The sequence below is a fragment of the Mus pahari genome, unplaced genomic scaffold, assembly GCF_900095145.1.
Source record: "Mus pahari unplaced genomic scaffold, PAHARI_EIJ_v1.1 scaffold_10480_1, whole genome shotgun sequence".
NCBI classification, from domain to species: Eukaryota; Metazoa; Chordata; class Mammalia; order Rodentia; family Muridae; genus Mus; species Mus pahari.
The window spans coordinates 15,741-22,148 of NW_018391929.1; the positions used below are offsets into that span (position 1 = coordinate 15,741).

General features: G+C 43.5%; 2 pseudogenes; both read right to left on the reverse strand.

The window, feature by feature from the left end:
- Nucleotides 1–1,020: 1,020 nt before the first annotated feature.
- On the reverse strand, nucleotides 1,021–2,509 carry LOC110314755 (annotated as a pseudogene).
- A 2,133-nt stretch (nucleotides 2,510–4,642) lies between these two features.
- LOC110314756 lies at nucleotides 4,643–5,160 on the reverse strand (annotated as a pseudogene).
- Between the last annotated feature and the right edge of the window lie 1,248 nt (nucleotides 5,161–6,408).

The following is a 6,408-nucleotide window of genomic DNA, read 5'->3' on the forward strand; positions in this document are numbered from 1 at the left end:
CTCAAATACTAGTGTGACCCAGCTCCTGATATCCTGGGATCCTGTTGTCCTAAGATCCTGGGCGTGTTACAGTGCATGAAAGTTGTGTCTCCTTTGAGGACCGTGGAGTTGTCTGGTCTGTTCGAAACTAAGGTAAACCAGAACTGATCAAAAGGAACCTGAGCCTCTGATCAGGAAAGGATCTGGTGTCCTTGATCCTGCTGTCACAGGCCTGTCAGTATTGGATTGGAGCAGATGTTGTGTTCCATTCACCAGTGATCCTAAGATTGCGTCTGCAGTCCTCTAGGGACCGTGGGAGTGTCCGCAGACTCCACGCCCTAGGTGACCCAGTGCTGGTACAGACAGGAAGGGATTTGTGCCCCTGGTCAGGCTGGTTCTCTGCTTCCCTAGTGCTGTCTCAGGTCCCGTGCGTGATTGGATTGGAGCAGAAGTTGTGTTCCACTCACCAGTGATCCTAAGATCCCTTGGGCAGTCCGCTAGGGACCATGGGGGTGTCCGCCGACTCTGTGCCCTAGGTGACCCGGTCTTCCTTACTAATTTTGAGTTACTATAAAATGCACTTAAATAGATCAAATCATCTGACACATGGCAGAGTTCATATAATGAAAATACCTAAAATAATTAGTGCAATATACTGATTAAAATAAAATGGACTCCCCAAAACAAGGCTCCAAGATTATTACTAATAGTATCGTAATACTTATGTTACAAATCGCAAGTACATTGTTTATTATGGTTCTAGCCATGTAAGNACAGCAAAGCCCCTTCCTTTCACAGGGGAGAAAGAAAGAATTAGCTGTTTTAGTAACTGTACACTTTGTATATGTTTAGGCAATTCTTACATATTATAGGAAGCCAGGTGGTATTGGTGCACGCCTTTAATCCCAGCACTCGGGAGGCAGAGGCAGAGGGAGGTGGATTTCTGAGTTCGAGGCCAGCCTGATCTACAAAGTGAGTTCCAGGACAGCCAGGGCTATACAGAGAAACCCTGTCTCAAAACACACACACACACACATAGAAATAATAAACATATGGAGACTACAGTGCAGTACTCTATTTACAGTACAGCTGAAGATCATATTCAAAATAATCAAGTTTGAATGTACATAATTGTTAGTGCACTGACTAATTATGCCCAAAGGGAAGCAGAGCCCCCTCCCTGTTCCAGACAGACCTCTATGGAATAGCCAACAGTGATTAAATAGAAAGCAGATACCTGGTTTGTTTCCACTTCTTAAAAAAAAAGCTAATATGAAGGTACCACTATCATTAAAATGCATTTATCAGTTTTATATTCCTAAAACAGCATGGGGTTGCATGTGACTTTTTTTTTCAATCAAATTTTAAGAAGTAACAGGACTGAATAAAATTAAGATGTCACCAATATTCATTCCTTCTTTCTGGAGATGCAGGACCGTTTTCTTGGGATTGCTTTATTAATATGTGAAATGTAGACTTTTAAAGATAATCAAATTACCCCATTTGCTTGAGTTTTGTTAAGCATAAATATTTTTAGTCTTCTAAAAATGTTTTTCTAAAGCATACATTAGTAATCTTGAATATGCCATACCTGACTATTATCCCAGTTTGGAGACTGGGTGGGTTAAGAGTGGGTCCATACCCACTGGAGATGAGCTGTTCCCCTGCACTTTCCCATGGAACAAGTGTACACACAGTCCTCATTTTCCTTTCTACTGCCGGAGGAGCACATGCATGTAATTAAAAATGAAGTTCAAAACATTCAAAATAATTCAGTATTAGAAACTTGATTCTACCACAGTCTCTTTTTTGGAAGTCACACTGGGCCGGCTAAATGTTCCCAATTCCTTGGTTTTTGCCATTTAGGGAGTTCACAGTGGAGCTCAGTTACTACAACACTGGCTTCTGGCTGGCTGTGCAGGCTCAGTAAGGTCTACTTCTCGTCCTCTGGCCGAGTTTGCGCCTGGATTCTGTGGTTCATTCTTTGGCAGCTTGTTAGCTATTGCCATTAATATTTCATTTACATCCATTGATGTCTTAGCTGATGTCTCCATAAGCAGTAAGCTGTTGTCATCTGCATAGGACTGTGCTTCCTGGAAGTCAGCGGCTGTTTTATTTGCTAAGTCAGTTTTGTTTCCTGACAAAGCTATTGCAGTATTAGGACTTGCTTGCCTCTGAAGTTCTTTAACCCAGTTTTTGCTCTTGCACAGGAGTCCTCATTTGTGATATCATACACAACTCTGGCTGCTTGTGCTTCTCGGTAGTAGTTTGGTGCTAGGCTATGATACCGTTCTTGGCCGGCTGTATCCCATATTTCAAATTTTACTGTTGTGTCATCAAGACCCACAGTTTGGGTTAGAAAGGCAGCCCCCATGGTACTCTCTTGAAATTCATGAAATTGGCCTTTCACAAAGTGAAGCACCAGGCTTGATTTGCCAACAGAAGTCTCTCCTAGAAGGACCAGTTTGAACTGGTATAGTTTATTTCCAGTATTTGGCCCGTTGGGTCTTGTTGCTCCTTGATTAGCCATGTCCAAATTTTGAAGAAGTACCTAATTTCAGATTTCTAAATGAACTTCCAGGCTGCAAGGCATCAATTTTGTTTTCTTTCTGGAGAAATTATCTTCTACAATTTGACTTTGGAGCTGGGGACTGGAAGAGTGCTTGCTCAGCAAACAGCGAGCTCTGGGGTGCGTTTCATGTCAGCGAGACCATGCAGGCCCGGAGATCGGATGCACCGCAGCTGCAATGGAGCTGCCTGCTGGCTACTTCTCACACTGGCCAGCGCTGGACTCCGAGTGCCGTGCCGCCCCTGCCGGGCTGCGACTCTGCCTTAGCCAGCTGGAATCTTGAAGGCACAAGCAGACACCCGAGAGCATCATATCCTCCAAGTCAATAGGAAGGTGGAGGACCAAATAAAGCCTAGGTCTTTTCATCTCAAGGACAGCCCCAGCAATGGACTTCTGACACCAAGGCTAGACAGTAAAATGTTCTTCCCCAAACTGTGCCAACAACTGGTGTACATGTGTCCAAATGCCCAAGATTGTAGGAGACATTTCTCATTCAATGTATTGCAGTGGTTTTGTTAAAGGTGTCTCAGATACTGAACATTTGATTTCTAGTATGGGAATTTGTGGAATACAAGGAGATGGAGCTTAGCTAGGGGAACTTTGTCACTAGGGAATAGAGATCATCTAATGTGTTTCAGCAGCCACCCAAGTACCCATCTCTATATAGAACAAAAAGCTCACAACACCATGGCTTCTGTGTCTCATGAAAACCTGTGCACAAATAAATCCTTCCTTCCTAGAACTGATTCAGGCCTGGGATTTGGTGCCAGCCATGAGAAAAATAACCAGGGCACTGGATGTGGTACAGAAGCTGAGAAAAAAAAAAAAACACTATCCATTCTGACAAGCCATGATTGGTTGGTTCCTTGTGAGGACATCACAGGAAGCATTATGAAGAATGCTAGTAACTAGTCGATATTAGTCACTGCCTGCATTTTCCTTTTCTTGTATTTTGGAGTAGCTCTTGATGCCTACAGATCAGTTGGACTTAAATTTGGCCCTGGTAGACTTGGAATCTCCAATCGCTTTTACTTTGGTATAGTGAGCTTGTTCCCCAGTTTGTTGGTTTTGCTTCCAGGAGTTTAAGTTGATTTCCATGTCTATGTTTATATGCTTAGTTTTTGTATGAGGTTTGATGTGATGTTTGTGTTTGTTTGTCTCAGGGAGTGGCACTATTAAGAGGTGTGACCTTGTTGGAGTGGGTATGGCCCTGTTGGAGTAGGTTTGTCACTGTGGGTGTGGGCTTTAATATCCTTGTCCTAGCTGCCTGGAAGCCAGTCTTCTGTCTGCCTTCAGGTGAAGATGTAGAACTCTCAGCTCCTCCTCTACCATGCCTGCCTGGACACTGCCATGTTCCCACCTTGATGATAATGGACTGAACTTCTGAATTTTTAAGCCAGCTCCACTTAAATGTTGTCCTTATAAGAGTTGCCTTGGGCCGCATGCCTTTAATCCCAGCACTTGGGAGGCAGAGGCAGGCGGATTTCTGAGTTCAAGGCCAGCCTGGTCAGGACAGCCATGACTATACAGAGAAACCCTGTCTCGAACTCCCCCGCCCCCCCCCCCCCAAAAAAAAAAAGTTGTCTTGGTCATGGTGTCTGTTCACAGCAGTAAAACACTAATTAAGACATTTGATTTTGGGGCTGGTGAGATGGCTCAGAGGTTAAGAGCATTGTCTGCTCTTCCAGAGGTCCAATCACATGGTGGCTCACAACCATCTATAATGAGATCTGGTGCCCTCTTCTGTCCTGCAGGCATATATGCACTACAGAATACTGTACATATAATAAATATGTCTTTTTAAAAAAAGACATTTGGTTTCTCTATGTCTTATCTCATTCATTATTCAAATTCCTATTAAAAACTCATTTAGCTACTCTTTTTTTTTTTTCCCTGTGCTTCGACGTTTATTGCAGTCAGTGGTTCATGAGGTGGATAACGGAAGGGGCAGCCCTGGATGATCTGCAGCCTCCCTCCAAAGGAACGCTGCTGCTCGGGCAGGGTTCCAGTTAATCGAGAATAGTCTCCCGTGTGTGTCAGCGCTCTGCGGAGCTGCACTGACACTCGGGCCTATGCCAGCAGTGTGGGGCAACTTCAATCCATAGTCATCCTCCTGCTTGTCTTTATGGCAGGGTTTAGCCTTTCCCGATTCATCCTTTCAATCCTGAGTCTCTGAAGCTGAGCATCTTCTTTGGATGGCTCCTTGGGTACCTGGCTGGTCTTGGCAATCATGTCTCGAATTTTCTGTAGGCATTCTGCCAGATTGCGGAACTGATATCGGCTGCTCTCTGAGGTAAGTACCAGCTCTTCTGCCTTGTTGATCTTATTTTTATGTGTGGAGGCAATCTTCTGGTGCACGGGCTCCTCAATCCAGTCTGCACTGGCCAAGTGAAATCTTACTTCAGTCTTGGAATTCACTTTGTTCACGTTCTGCCCCCCAGGACCGCTGCTCCGATAGTAAGATATGCTTAACCGATCTAGAGGGATGTCACTGCTGGCTTGTTTTGCATGCTCCTGTCTTTGCAGACCAGGCGAGCACAGCGCGTGGGCAGTGCAAGCAACAACATCCAAGTTGGGCTCAGGCCCCAGCATAGGCCCCAGGCGGTCGCCATGTTCACCTCCCAGGACCGCTTCCGGTGCCTTAGCTACTCTTTTTAATTTTCTTTTGTTATAACATGGTTAACACGTGTTACTGAGAAGCTGCCAAACTGATTTCCGGAGTGATTGGAGAAGATTGGATTCCCAACATAAATCCATATATACTAAGTCTAATAAACCAGGAAGTAGGGAATAACCTTGAACTCATTGGTACAGGAGAAAACTTCCTGATCATAGCTCAGGCACTAAGATCAACAATAAATAAACGGGACCTCAGGAAACGGAAAGGCTTTAAAGCAAAGGACACATTCAAAAGGACAAAACTGGAGCCTACAGAATGAGAAAATAGTTTCACCAACTCCATATCTGACAGAGGGCTGGTGTCCAAAATGTGTAAGGAAGCCAAGAAACCAGACACCAACAAACTAAATATCCAGTTAAAAATTGGGAGAGATCTAAACAGGGAATTCTTAGCAGAGGAGTCTCTAGTGGCTGAGAAGCACTTAGGAAAATGGTCAACATCTGTAGCCATTGGGTAAATTCAAATCAAAATGATATTCCCATCAGATATACTTGTCAGAATCAGTAAGACCAAAGACACAAATGACAGCTCATGCTGCCACATATGTGGAGCAAGGGAATCACTTCTCTGTCCCTGATGGGATTGGAAAATTGTACAGTCTTTGGAAATCAATATGGCAGGTTCTCAGAAAATTGGGAATAGATGTATGTCAAGACCCAGGTATACCAATCCAGGTATATATCCAAAGGCTATTCTGCCAAACCCAAGAACACTTGTTCAAGTATATTCATAGTAGTTTTATTCATAATAAGCCAGGAACTGGAAACAACCTAGATTCCCTCAACTAAAGAATGGATAAAGAAAACGTGGTACATTTACATAATGGAGCATTACTCAGCTGTTAAAAATGAAAACATCAAGAAGTTTGCCAGCCAACAGATGTAAGTAGAAAAGATCATCCTGAGTGAGGTAGCCCAGACACAGAAAGACAAAAATTGTATGTACTCACTTGTAAATGGATATTATCTGTACAGTAAAGGATAGCCATGCTATGAAAGGATTTTTACCAATCCTAATTCTGATAGAGGACTAATATCCAATATATACAAAGAGCTCAAGAAGCTGGACTCCAAAAACTCAAAAAACCCCATTAAAAATGGGGTACAGAGCTAAATAAAGAATTCTCAGCTGAGGAATATCGAATGGCTGAGAAACAACTGAAAAAATGTTCAACATCCTT